General features: G+C 51.6%; 1 protein-coding gene across 1 annotated transcript in view; it reads left to right on the top strand.

Moving 5' to 3' along the window:
- The first annotated feature begins 7,026 nt into the window (after nt 1-7,026).
- The window catches only part of LOC144145259 (uncharacterized), a 62,031-nt gene continuing 55,642 nt past the window's right edge, over nt 7,027-13,415 (top strand). The window contains exon 1 of the mRNA XM_077676803.1: nt 7,027-7,148. The gene's annotated coding sequence lies outside the window, so the exon portion shown is untranslated. The remainder of the gene's footprint in view (nt 7,149-13,415) is intronic.

Genomic DNA, 13,415 nt, shown 5'->3' with positions numbered 1-13,415 from the left:
GCGGTGCACGAACTCAACTGTCGCTTGGCCGCCGGCCCGAACAGGGTTACCAACAAAGCCCTGAAGAATCTCAGCGAGACGACAATGGAGAGCCTGACGTCGCTGTTCAACAAGTGCTGGAAGTCGGGCAGTACACCCAAGAAATGGACAACGGCGAAGACGATCATTATACGAAAACCCGGACAGCCGCAGAGCCTTGAGAATCTCCGGCCCATTTCCCTGACTTCGTGCGTGGGGGAGGCTTTTGAGCACGTTCTGATGAGCCGCTGGCAGCGTTACCTAAAGGAAGAGGACCTGTTTCCGTAGTCGATTCTCGGCTTCAGGGGCAAGCTCTGCACCCAGGACGCAATAATCCAGCTGAAAGCGGTAATCATCGACCACAGGACGAAGACGCGGGACAACAAGGTGGTGCTGGGGCTGGACCTGCAGAGCGGGTTCGACAAGGTCAGGCACTCCGCGATCCTGGCCCAAGTCAACAAGCTCAACCTCGGCAAGAGGTCTTACAACTACATACGCGTGTTCCTGACGGACAGAACGGCAGAAGTCCAAGTCGGTGACCTTAAGCTAGATGAAAAGTAGCTCCGCAGCTCCGGGACCCCGCAGGGCTCGGTGATATCACCACTGCTCTTAAACATCATGATGATCAGCGTCGGCCGGCGCCTAGAAGCACTCAAGGATGTGTTGCACACGATATATGCCGACGACATCACGTTGTGGGTCCCGGGTGGCAGCAACGGGTTCATCGAGGCATCGCTACAGAGAGCGGAAGACGCCATCGAGGACCAACTTGACGGGTCGGACCGGACCTTCTCACCCGACAAGTCGGAACTCCTGGTGGTACCACCGAAGGGTGCAAGGAAGAAGGCTGAGCCAGCGGAGCACGATAATATCAAGATGAGAACTATCCACGGCCAAGTGATTCCCGAGGTCGGAAGATCCGGGTGCTGGCCCTGTTAATCGACAAACACCGAACAAACGGCGAAACGATCAATCGCCAAGGTGTCTGCGGCCACGCGCCTCGTGAAGAGGGTCGCCAACAGAAAGGCCGGCATGCGGGAGGACAGCCTGTTGCAATCGTTCACTCGTTCGCCATGAGCCACGTGGCGTACGTCAGCGCCTTTCACAACTGGCGGCTAGACGAACGCAATAAGATCAATTCGGTGATCCGCAAAGTACACAAGACGGCATTTCGACTTCTAGACTGCACGAGCGCCGAGAAGATGCTGGACCTCGGCGTGCACAACACGCTCGAGGAGATCGGAGCGGCCGAGAGAGCCGGCCAGCTCGAGCGGCTCACGGAAACCAAAACCCGAAGAGCCATCCTGGAGATGCTGGGCGTAGACCCCGACTCGAGCAAGGGTGGCTACGGCCGCACGGGAGAGATCGCGGACCAGGTACGAAGGAGATTGAGGGTCTATCCAATTCCAAGGAACATGAGCCCCGCACACAACCGGGAACGGAGAGTGGTGAGAGCGAAGGCAATGGTGGAATTGCACGCGGACCTGCCGGAGACAAGGTACGTCGACGCAGTGGAGTATCGAGAACGCAGGGCGTTCACGGTGGTGGCTATCGACGCCAAGACCGGCCGCACGATCACCGCGGTGAGTGTACGCACGAAGGAGGGGTGGTACGCGAAGGACGCGGGGATAGCTTTAGCCACCTCGGATCCGGAGTGTAATACCGTGCTGTGTGACTGCAAGAGTGCGGTGAGAAACTGTGCCAAGAACCGAGTATGTTGTGGAACAGTGGCGGTGCTCGCCGCGCTGAATCTCAAGAACAGACAAGTGTCAGTTAAGTGGTTCCCGGCCCACGCTGGGAACTAAGTCTCGAAACGCTGCGAAAACCACAACGAGACGGCGAACTCGACCGCGCGAGAGTTAACAGGCCGCGCGGCCGTATCGAACCCGTCTGCGAGATGGTGGGGGGGAGACCAAGGATAGGCTGTTTACATATAACGAAATAACGAAGCACCACAGGCTAAGCAGAAATGGCACCGCCCGACCCGAGTCTGACTCGGGAACAGGCGGTGGTGTTCAGACCAATGAAGACGGGTTCGCTACTGATCCCGGTCATCATGAAACACGTGTGCCCCGAACAGTATGAGGACGACACGTGCAAGGTGTGTCAGAGTTCGCGGGCCACTGCGGTTCACCTGCGTTGGGACTCTACGGCAAGGCCCAGGGAAGCGGCAACAGCAACAACGATCCCGCCGTGGTTCGAAGCTGCGGCGCGGAGCAACGACAAGAACGACCAACTCCAGGCCGTCCAGCTGATCCTCTTGGCCCATGAAAGGGAGAAGCCGGTCTAAAGCCGAGAAGACTCGGCCCCCCATCCAAGGGCGGCTGAACGACCTCGAGGAGAGTAGATAGGTGGCTGCCGAGTATAGGGTCTTTGACAGGGTGACGTAGGCCGCGTCATGGGGCTCCATTAGGGACACCACAGCACGCGATTTCAATACCGTCTTTACTCATTCCTTCACCTCAAATTTTTGTCTAAGCTAGTACACTGGTGTAGGCTATAATGCCAAATTTTAAAGCGCAACTCGGCTTCAGTCAGAAGAGCAACGCTTCTTAAAATGTTTATGACAGAGGCCCACGCAGAAGGACACGGCACGGCGAAAGCCATGTTTGTGTTTCGTTCCGTAATATATGTCTGCGTCCGTTCGTAATCCTCGAAGTTCTGTAACTAGTGCTTTGGGAACAGAAAAGACGTGTTCATCATTCAGCGACTACCTGAAGAGGACCCTTAGCGGTTATCCAGGATTGCCCCTCAGGATCTATAATAAAGTTCTTTTGTCTGTCGGTCTTGCCCACAGCTGAGTGACTTCACCATTTATAACATCTGTTGCAAGAAAGTGACGAGGACTATTGTATTGAGCTTTTTTGAACCCGTTAAACGAAAAAAATAATTGAATTGCAATATTAGTTTTTTCCCTGCTGAAGTAAGTCAATGTTTCAAAAATTGACAGTGTATCTGCTTGCTTCGCTGCAAATATCATTGAAAGATATAATATCGTTGAAATAAATATAGGGGCGCTTGTATTCTGCCGCCCCTATTATATAAGTCATCGCATTTCCATTGCCAGCGCGCGATGCTCTTCCTCTACCATCTCCATCGTGGCGACGCGGTTTGTTTATGAAGGCGTCCCTTTTACCGTGTTCACTCTGCTGGACTGCCATATGTCAGTAACTCCAGGGCAAAGCAACTTTTGGCTCGTGTGGGGTACTGTTCGCGAAGAATTATTCGTGAAACATGAATGTATTTATTGCGAGAAAGAGTCACTGCCTGTGCGCATGTGCTGATGATGCGGCGAAGTACACGTCTTGCCGTCTGCGGTGACGCAACGATGATGCTGCACAGTGGCACTGACCCCACTGGCACCGTGAGTGTCACCATCATAGTTCTCGTCATCCGACACATTGCCAATCATACAGACCATGGGTCTGTGCACGCTGCAGTAAAAGGCATACACTTCGACGTTCTTTACGGCGCTTTGAAGGACATGGTCGAGAGTCGTTTCGAAACGGGTTGCAGATATAACAGTTGAGCCACCTACCAAAGATAGTGTCGGCGAGACCAGTAGCACCATCTGGCAGTGGAGCTGGGGAACCTACGGAGTTCCTCGCCCAGGGCCACTGCCAGGTGGCGCTACCGTATCGAATTATTCTGTGCCGGCCGGCCCCTCTAAAAGGAACTACCTCCAATTATCTCTCTATGCCGGCCGGCCCCTCTAAAAGGAACGACCTCCAATTATCTCTCTGTCAGAGTGCCCCGCGGTTGGCATTTCTACTGTGTGTAGTGTTTCCTTTGCTATCGCAACGATCGAGCAACCATGTCATTTTCTATAAAGGAACATTGCAAATGTCCCCTGTGTATTGATGTTTGGCTTCACATATCCGGAGTGATTGGTGTTTGCTAAACGACGTTGAAACTATAAACATTGCAAGCATTAGAAGTTTAGAAACTAATGTGGCCATACAAACGCTTTGTTCCCCATCTGGTTTACTTTGGCCGCGCGGCTAAATCGAAGCACCGACAAACAAACAGGCTGAATATTTCCGCTTCGAAGTAGCGCAAGAAACACGACTATATTTAATAACAGCAAAATGTAATGAGTTACGCGTAATTCGCTAAATGTAATGCGTTACGTAGACGTCTGCCTAAGGGTTACACTTTGGTGCTATTTCGACCGCCAAAGAAGAAACGAATGACAAAAAGCAATGGCGTATAACTGTATCGTGCAGCTTCACTTTTTGAAGCACAACTTTTGTGAGTCAGTATCACACCATTTTGAAGCGCGGATAAAGAAGTTCACTCAGCACACTTTTGTTCGAAAGCAGTCGTTGATTCAGAAGGTCATCGGCGTGGAGATCTTGTGTAGGCTTACGAAAGGGCCTACCGTGAAGGATAAAACTACAGCATTCCAGATAACGAGAAAGTGGGCAATTTTTTTATCGGATTAATCCAACGGCCTCCATAATCCGAGACGAAAAAGAATACTCAATGTCACTTCTTAAGATGATCCTACTGAATGCGTATTACCGTTTACCTCAGAAAAGGTTTTCAGAGGCATGTCTGGGGGCCCGATATGAGAAATGTTAGCATGCTAAGTACAGAGGAAGCCATTAGGTGAATAGTATTGCGCGTCCCCTCGTAGTGCACTCTTCGGTGTATGATGCAAACGCGAGTATTTTGCTACCTCACGTTTTCGGCGTCATAGACTGAAACGCACGACAGTACGGTGGCGCCCCCATACAGGGCGCGCAAGTAGTGCAAAAGCCCGTACATTTTCCCTGCTTACATTACGCTTTCACGGCTAATTGTCTTAAAGCGACACATGCAACAGGATCTATAGTGAGTTGGTTGTGTTTGGCACGTCCTAAAGCTCTGCAGCAAGGCTGCGTAGCATTAGGCCAAGTTATATAGACCAGGAGGCGAGTTCTTTCAAGTCTATCAGTCATAGTAATCGACAGAGAATAAGAATCGCAGAGAAAAAAAGATAATGAAATTAGTAACGCGGAAGTTCGGGAACTGAACACTAATGCTTTTGCTTTGAATAAATGAGAAAGGGTGCTTCAGTTTGATAGTCATACATTTCCTCAGCGTCGACACGTCCTGAAGATAATTTAAATCTTAAATCTGCCGGAATTTCATGGCAACAGCACTTTTATAATACCGTGATATCACCATTGACTAATTACATTTTCAATTCATTTCACGCCAACAGCACGGCTTTTTGTGTCATCACAACTGCTTTCGCAATTCCAATATTTTTTCGGGTTCGCAGCAGCAGCGTACTAACATGCCCTTTGTGACACCTCTCTAAATGACGTTCTCGCCCCCTCCCCACTCTTGCAGGGGTTCTTCTTGTATGGCCTGACTAGCTACGAGGAGGCTTTCAACGACCGGCAGCTCGCCGCGACAGCCGTGGCTCAGGAGGCGGCAGCGGCTCCATCGAGAGATGCACACGAGAAGACGGTGACGGAGGGTTCAGGGAAGCAGGTGGCTCCGGAAGCAGGTGGCTCCGGAAATAAATAGCACACCAATGGCAGCAAATTGGTTATTTTGGGCGATTGTGATCACATTCCAAAATGCGTGATGCTTAATAGGCTATTTTCCCAATAGGACGGTCAGACAGCCTCCCGGTCCCCAGTACGGTCCCACCACCACGGGACTGATTCAGCAGTGGGAGCATTTACTACTAAATTGAAATGAATATTATTAATTGGCAGGCGTTTGTGCATGTATTCGAGTGCGTATCTAGACAGCTAGGCAGTGCAACCAAGATACCACTACTGGCGACTTGAGGTAAACGGGATCTTTGACTTGTTCCTTATGGCACTTAATTTGTTCGTGAGAAGAGAGGCAAATGAAACAGCCCACTTGCCGCACTAATTATTACCAGTACGAACTGTCACTACCCGATAAACCCGCAGGTGCTCCCGGCGGTTTTTGCTACGGTTTCTTAGCCACACTTCACTGCGTGTCACCACAGTTTTAAACCATAGCAGCTACACTGAAACGTTCCGTAATCACGGAATTATGGGAATACGAGATGTATAAGAAGTTTTGCGCACCCAGATATAAGTAATGCAGATAACATTTCCGAAAACAAGAGAATAGGATTATTTGTCCGAAAAAAAACGTTTGACACAGTTTGCGTGTTTCTGTCTCAATTGAAACGCGAAATACGGCACCATATTTTTTCAGTACGTTTTTCGTTCGTTCTGTATTTACGAAATTCATACAGCCCATGATCTGAGCCTTCTCGTAGCCTTACAGAGACCACTTTCAAAACTTTTTTTGCGTAATATCGTAATCTCTTATCTTGTGTTGCGGACACATACACTTTCTCTTTCGCATGGCAGTGTGCAAGCAAAGGTAAAAATTTTGCAATCTTATAATGTTATACGGGACAATTCACCAAGGAACGCAACAAACACAACAATCATTTTCATTTCTTTTTTGTTTCGATGCAATATTGGGTTTGTCGGAATAGGGAAGTATTGTCACGAAGCCAGAGACGACGCAGTTGCCTTGAAGGAAAACACGTTTATTGGAGCGAACTTGTGCTCCCCTAACAACTCAAAGAATACACAGGCGGCGAAGCAGCAGTCAACAAAGTGACGTGTGCAGGCGAGCGTCGACTACCGGAATGCCGCGGCGTCTGCTCTGCAGGCTTCTATCTTTCGGCGAAAGTGTTTCTGGAACCGTCGATTCACATCCAGAACATTGTAGATCACACAAGATTATTCTGGGCTAGTGACGTTAGGGCTACAGTGAACTAGAATATTCTAGTTCACTCTATTAGGGCGAAACAGTCTGCTTATCTGAATGTGATAGCCCGTGCGGCATAAAAGTAAAGAACGGAAGAGGCGCTTCGCTTGGAACGCAGATTACACAGACGGGCGTGGCCGGGCAGTAAAAACAAACAATAAATAAACAACCCATAAATGGTTAGAGTCATTACCGCCCCCCTATAAGAGTGCATCGACCCGATGCTAAAATAAAAGACAGTCCGAACGAACAACAACAACAAGAAAGTCCGTCATCTTGCATAGTAAGGTTTCAAGCGAACCACGTGGACGACTTCGGGCCGCGTGCGTCGTCGTGATGTACTGGAATCACCATCGGGGACAACCTCGTAGGTAAGGTGGCCAACACGTCGTTGAATCTGGTAGGTTCCGAAATAGCCTAGTCCGTGTCGACGGATGGGGATCCAAACCCACACACGATCCCCAGGGTGGTACTCGGCGTCTGGGCGTCGGAGATTGTAGCATCCGGCATCCACTAGCTGCTGGTCCGCTGTACGAACTCCAGCCAGGTGGCGGGCCTCCTCCGCATGCTCAAGGTATCCTTGGACGTCGGCGTTGAGGTCGTCGTCGTCTACGTGCGGAAGCATAACATCGAGCATCCTAATCGGTCATCTCCCGTAGACAAGCTCGAACGGCGTCACCTGCGAAGTTTCCTGTATAGCCGTAATGTACGCAAAGGTGACATACGGGAGCAATTCGTCCCAAGTCTTATATTCAACGTCGACGTACATTGACAGCATATCCGCGATTGTCTTGTTCAGGCGTTCCGTTAGTCCGTTCGTTTGGTGGTGGTACGCCGTCGTTCTTCGGTGATCCGTGTTGCTGTAGCGTAATATCCCTTGCATCAGCGCCGCGGTAAAGGCCGTTCGGCGGTCCGTGATTAGGACTTCCGGGGCTCCATGTCGCAGCACAACTTGGCTTATGAAGAACTTTGCGACTTCTTGTGCAGTCCCCCTCGGAAGGCGGCGGTCTCTGCGTAGCGCGTCATGTAGTCTGTCGCTACAAGTCACTTGTTCTCGGATCGGGATGTAGGGAACGCGCCCAGAAGGTTCATTTCAATCTGTTGGAAGGGCCTAGATGGGACGGCGATCGGCTGCAGGAGTCCTGCGGGTCTCGTCGGTGGCGTTTTTCGTCTCTGGCAGTCGCGGCAGCTCCGGACGGACTAGGCCGCTCTCTGTCACGACTCCGAAGAACGCGCTGTCTTCATCGGAGTCTTGCGGTGGTGGGTCGCCGGGGGCACAGGACAGGCAGTTGGCGTCAGAGTGTTTCCTGCCGGATTTATAGACTACTGTAACGTCAAATTATTGCAGGCGCAAGCTCCACCTAACAAGACGGCCTGAGGGGTCCTTCTTCAAATTGGCGAGCCAACACAGCGCATGGGGGTCTGTCACAACCTTGAATGGTCTCCCATACACGTATGGGCGAAATTTCGAAATGGCGCAGATAATCGCGAGGCACTCTTTCTGAGAGGCTGAGTAGTTTTGCTCTTCTTTGGACAGACCACGGCTGGCATAGGCGATTACTTTCTCGCACCCGCTTTGCTTTTGTACGAGGACGGCACCCAAGCCTATATCAGTCACGTCCGTGTGCATTTCCGTTTCGGCGTTTTCGTCGAAATGCGCGAGCACAGGCGGGCTTTGCAGGCATTGTTGCAGCTCGCAGAGGGCTGTTTCTTGGGCATTTTCCCACCTCAAAGGGGTGCTATCTTGCGTCAAGCGGGTGAGTGGCTCTGCAATGCGGGCGAAGTTTGCGACGAAGCGCCTGTAGTATGCGCATAGTCCGAGAAATCTCCGGACGCCCTTCTTATCTTTCGGTCTTGGGAAGTTCGATATGGCGGACGTTTTCACCAGATCAGGCCGAACTCTCCCGGCGTTGAAGACATGGCCCAAAAACTTAGGTTCCTCGTACGCGGAGCGGCACTTTTCAGGCTTCAGCGTTAACCCCGACGTACGGATGGCCTCGAGTACAGACTGCAACCTTGCAAGGTGTTCGTCGAAAGTCTGGGAGAATACCACAACATCGTCGAGGTATACGAGGCAGGTGTGCCACTTCAGGCCGGCTAGCACCGTGTCCATAACTGGTTGAAACGTAGCTGGTGCCCTGTACAACCCGAACGGCATCACGTTGAACTCGTGTAGGCCGTCTGGGGTTATAAATGCGGTCTTCTCTCGGTCTCTCTCGTCCACTTCAATTTGCCAGTAGCCTGTCTTCAGATCAATAGATAAGTACTTCGCGTGGCAGAGGTTGTAGAGGGCGTCGTCGAACTGGGGGAGGGGGTACACGTCCTTTTGGTGATTTTTTTTCAGTTGCCGGTAGTCAACGCAAAACCTTAATGTGCCGTCTTTTCTCTTCACGAGTACGACCGGCGCAGCCCAGGGGCTTTTTGATGGCTGTATAATGTCGTCGCTGAACATGTCGTTGGCTTGTGTCCGGATGGCTTCCCGCTCGTGTGAAGAGAAGCGGTACGGTGACTGTCGGGTAGGTCGGCTCCATCTTCGGTTATTATTCGGTGCTTCGCTAGAGGTGTCTGACGTAGTTTTGAGTTCGACGAAAAACAATCTCTGTATCGATGCAGCAAATCCAATAATTTTTTTTCATAAACAAAATTCTTTATTTTCATAACCACAGACTAAGGGTACGGGGACAGAAGGTACACATAAGTACCTAACTGGGTCCCTGCTCCATAATTTGTTCCATTCTTCTTGCGGTAATGCAGGGATCACGTCGAAGGGATTCGGATGCTTGGAGGTATCTTCGGGTTTGTGTTCAAAGTCGGTGTTAAGTTCGGGCTCCTCATGCAATTAATGAGGGCCGCCGGTCGCTCATGTATTGGCGTCACCTGCGCTGGTAGCTGCTATCCCGTGTCCCTTTCATGCAGCCGCACGGACGCCAAGTTCGGAGACGTGGAGAGCGGGTTTTGTGCCCGTCCTTTTGCGTATCAAAAGACGGGGGCGATTAGCCTGAGTATCTCTGTCGCGTCGGAGGTGGCTGGGTCATTCGGCATGACAAGCTGACGGGAAGCTGAATGATGGTGTGTCTCATAGTGTCGGAAAGGCGCGCGGTGTACGTTTTTGAGAATCTGCCAAGCCGGCGCCGGGTGCGCTCCGTTGATGGGTCGTTCGCCTCGATGACGGTCACCTGGGCTGGCAGCGTCTCTTCCCGTGGGCTGTTCAGGCGGGCGGCGGCGCCCTTTTAGTCTGGGAGGGGATTAGCAACGACTCCCTCTTTGTCCCAGCGCGTGCGCAAACAAGGCGCCAAAGCGAGGACGCGGGAAGAGGTTAGCCGCGGGAAGACCGCTCCAAGCCGTCGGCTTGGCTTTGGAGCAAATGCCGCCCGCTGAACGTAATGGTGTGTCAACTTTAGGACGCAGACGTCCTGTATTTGCTAGTCGGGTGTAATAGCTTGCGTGGGAAACGCACTATGAGTGTATAAGAGAGAGTGTTGGGTCACGTGACCGCAGGTGGGGACACATGTGTGATTGGCTGGTTCCTGTGGCCAATCAATGGTTTCTATTAATTGTTTGAATGGTTTTTCTCTCTTTCTTGAACGCCCCCTTTTTGGAGGCGGGGTTTTTGGTATCAAAACCGGAGTGTTGGGTTTTGTCGAGGGTCGGTCGAGAGGGGATCTAGTTCAGTATAGATCTCGGCCGAACAGGCTGCTGCTGGCAGAGTAACAATGTAACCGTCACTCTGACCTGATGTAAACTTGGAGTAATGTAAATAGTGTAAATAAACCTAATATCCAGCAAAGAAGGCAGTCCTCATCCCTCACCTGCTCCAAGCATCGGTCATCGGTCATCGGAGCGAGTCGAGATTGTCCTCTCGGCTCGCGCATCAAAAGAACATCACTATTTCGTCTCCATCAGTTCGCCAAGAAGATGGAGAGGCGAAATTTAAATGTCGGCAACCGCGATCACGTCACTTGCTTCTCGCGTGTCTTCGAGGAATGCAATTGCAGTGCACCTGTTTATATGCTGGTATTCCATACTGAAATTAGTGACGAAAACTTGGGATAGGCGTTGCGTAAAGCGCGCAATGCCACTTGCAACGGAGACACCGCGGTCGGCGAGCAACCTTTGGTCACTCTCTACGATAGCGTCGACGTGAGGAACAGCACCTTCACAGTAGACGGTGACCATCAAGCTTCCGCGGGGTGGCAGTGTGACATGATCATCGGCGATCCTTAAAGCAGCACGCTGTTCGGGGTTCGGTTTTGGCGTCATGGAGTGATCGGAGGAAAAAGTTATGGTCTTGGTCTGCAGATCAATTCTTGCACCGTTGTCCGTCAAAAAGTACACTCCAAAAATTATGTCGTAGGAGCTTTTAGGCAAAATGACGAAGGCCGCAGGGTACGTTGTGCGTCTATGGTGACGCGCGATGTGCACGTTCCACTTGGCGTCACGAGGTGGCCTCCTGCTGTGCGAATGTGCGGACCGTCCCATCTGGTCATAACTTTCTTCAGCTTAGATGCAAAAGGTCCGTTAAGGACCAAGTAGTCGGCTCCCGTGTCTATGATGGCGACTACTTCAAAGCCGTCGATGGACAGCTGAACGTCGGACGCTGCCTTCTTCGAGTTCCGGGTGCATCGTGGCGTCGTATCTCGGCTTCTGCGTGTTGACGGTGTGGGACTGTGCGTCGTGGTCTTCGTTGTATTCTCCTCGGGAGGTTCGGTCATGTCGGGTACGCGTCGTGCCATTTTGCTGTCGTCGTGGTCGGTGGTCACGTCAGGGTTAGATTGGGTCGACGGGGTCGGGGCATGTCGTGAATCACGGTCTTCAGCGAGTCGTTGCGTCATTGGAGGGTTTTCATTTTTCCGCCGTTGTACAACTTTACCTCCCGAAGTTGCTGCTTTTATTTTCCCCCGCGTGGGCTGGGGCACCTTCCACGGGCGAAGTCAGCATTGCTACGGTGGTTCAGCGATTGGTACGGGTAGGGCGACGCCGAGCGTTTGAAACGGGCTGGGCCACGGCTTGTTTTAGAGAGATAATCGTCGATCTCAAGTGGTCGTTGGCCAGGGATAGGGCGAGGTGCGTCGACGATGAATCCTCGCAAACCTAGCCTCTTGTAAGGCCAGCGGCGGTAGACGTGGTCGGCCTCTCCGCATTGGTAACACAGAGGGTGATTATCGGGCGTTCGCCACACCTCGGTCTTCCTTGGCACCTGGTTTAGGGTTACAAGGGGTCGGGCGAGCGACATTGGCTTGCTGTACGGCGGAGAGTCTTGACGACGTGATGGAACAGGGCGGGGTCGACGAACAGCCGCGGAGAAGGTCATAGCCCCTGGCTCGCGGGGTGCTTCGGATGGCATAGGAGTTCCCAAAGCCTGCTGTACTTCTCCCGGATCACGTCAGTCAGGGAAGTGACTTGAGGTTCTGGCGTCATCGTCGGGAAAAGATTCCGCAGCTCCTCCCGCACTATTTCACAGATGGTCTCGCGTAGTGAGTCGGGGTTAATAGCGCCGGCACTTATCGTCTCCGAATTGGGCGGTCGTACTGCCTCGTTCGGATTTCGAGCGTCTTCTCCATCGCGGCGGCCTCAGACGCGAATTCCAACACGGCCTTAGGGGGGTTGCGAACAAGGCACGCGAAGAGCTCTTACGTCACGCCTCGGATCAGAAACCTCCATCCTGGAAGGTTCCGTACATATGGAAATATGGGAATACGGAGTACTTTCCTAGAATGACACAAAGCCGCCACAAAACACGGAATATTTTTGAGAAACACAGGTGAAAAAATAGTGCATATTTATCGGAACATTTGACACCGATTTTATGTCTGTAAGTTTAGCAGAACCGCGAAATCATTGTCCGTATGCATTCCGTATATACGGAGTATATGGAAAACATACGGAGCGTCATTTTTCTTAATATTGAAGATAAAAATACGAAACCTGTGCCAAACTCTTTTCGCACCACGGTAGTGAAGGTCTTAAGAAACTCCCTTTTGAATTGCGTCCAGTCGGCCAAAGAGCTCTCATGGTTCTCGAACCAAGTTAGAGCAGCATCTTCTAAGTAAACGAAGACATGACGGCAAGTTTCTTCGTCGTCCCACCTGTTGAAGATGTGGACGCGCTCCAGCTTCTCCAACCATTCTTCGGGGTCTTCAGCGGGGCTCCATGGAACGAATGCGGGTCCTGGGGCTGCTGCAGGACGATTGGTAACGTTTTTTCTTTCACCATGGTGTTGGTTGCAGCGTTCCTTCTCTTGGGCCCTTCTGGCAGAAGACCGAACTCGGGTAGCAATCCTTGCAGTCAGCGGCTTTCTCTGGTTGGACTTGCTTGGCGGCTTCTAGATCTCGTAGAGAGCATAAAGGCTTAGTACCCCGCACCTCTACCAGATGTCACGAAGCCAGAGACGACGCAGTTGTCTTGAAGGAAAACACGTTTTTTTGAAACGAAATTGTGCTCCCCTAACAACTCACAGAATACACAGGCGGCGAAGCAGCAGTCAACAAAGTGACGTGTGCGAGCGAGCGTCGGCTATCGGAATGCCGCGGCGTCTGATCTGCAGGCTTTTATCATTCGGCGCAAGTGTTTCTGGAACCGTCGATTCATATCCACAACATTGTAGATCACAGAAGATTATTCTGGGCTAGTGACGTTAG

Source organism: Haemaphysalis longicornis, unplaced genomic scaffold (genome assembly GCF_048455015.1).
Source record: "Haemaphysalis longicornis isolate Haplotype H1 unplaced genomic scaffold, Haemaphysalis longicornis Haplotype H1 scaffold_7, whole genome shotgun sequence".
NCBI classification, from domain to species: domain Eukaryota; kingdom Metazoa; phylum Arthropoda; class Arachnida; order Ixodida; family Ixodidae; genus Haemaphysalis; species Haemaphysalis longicornis.
Note: the sequence above shows the minus strand (reverse complement) of the source record. Positions and strands in the feature narration are given on the sequence as shown.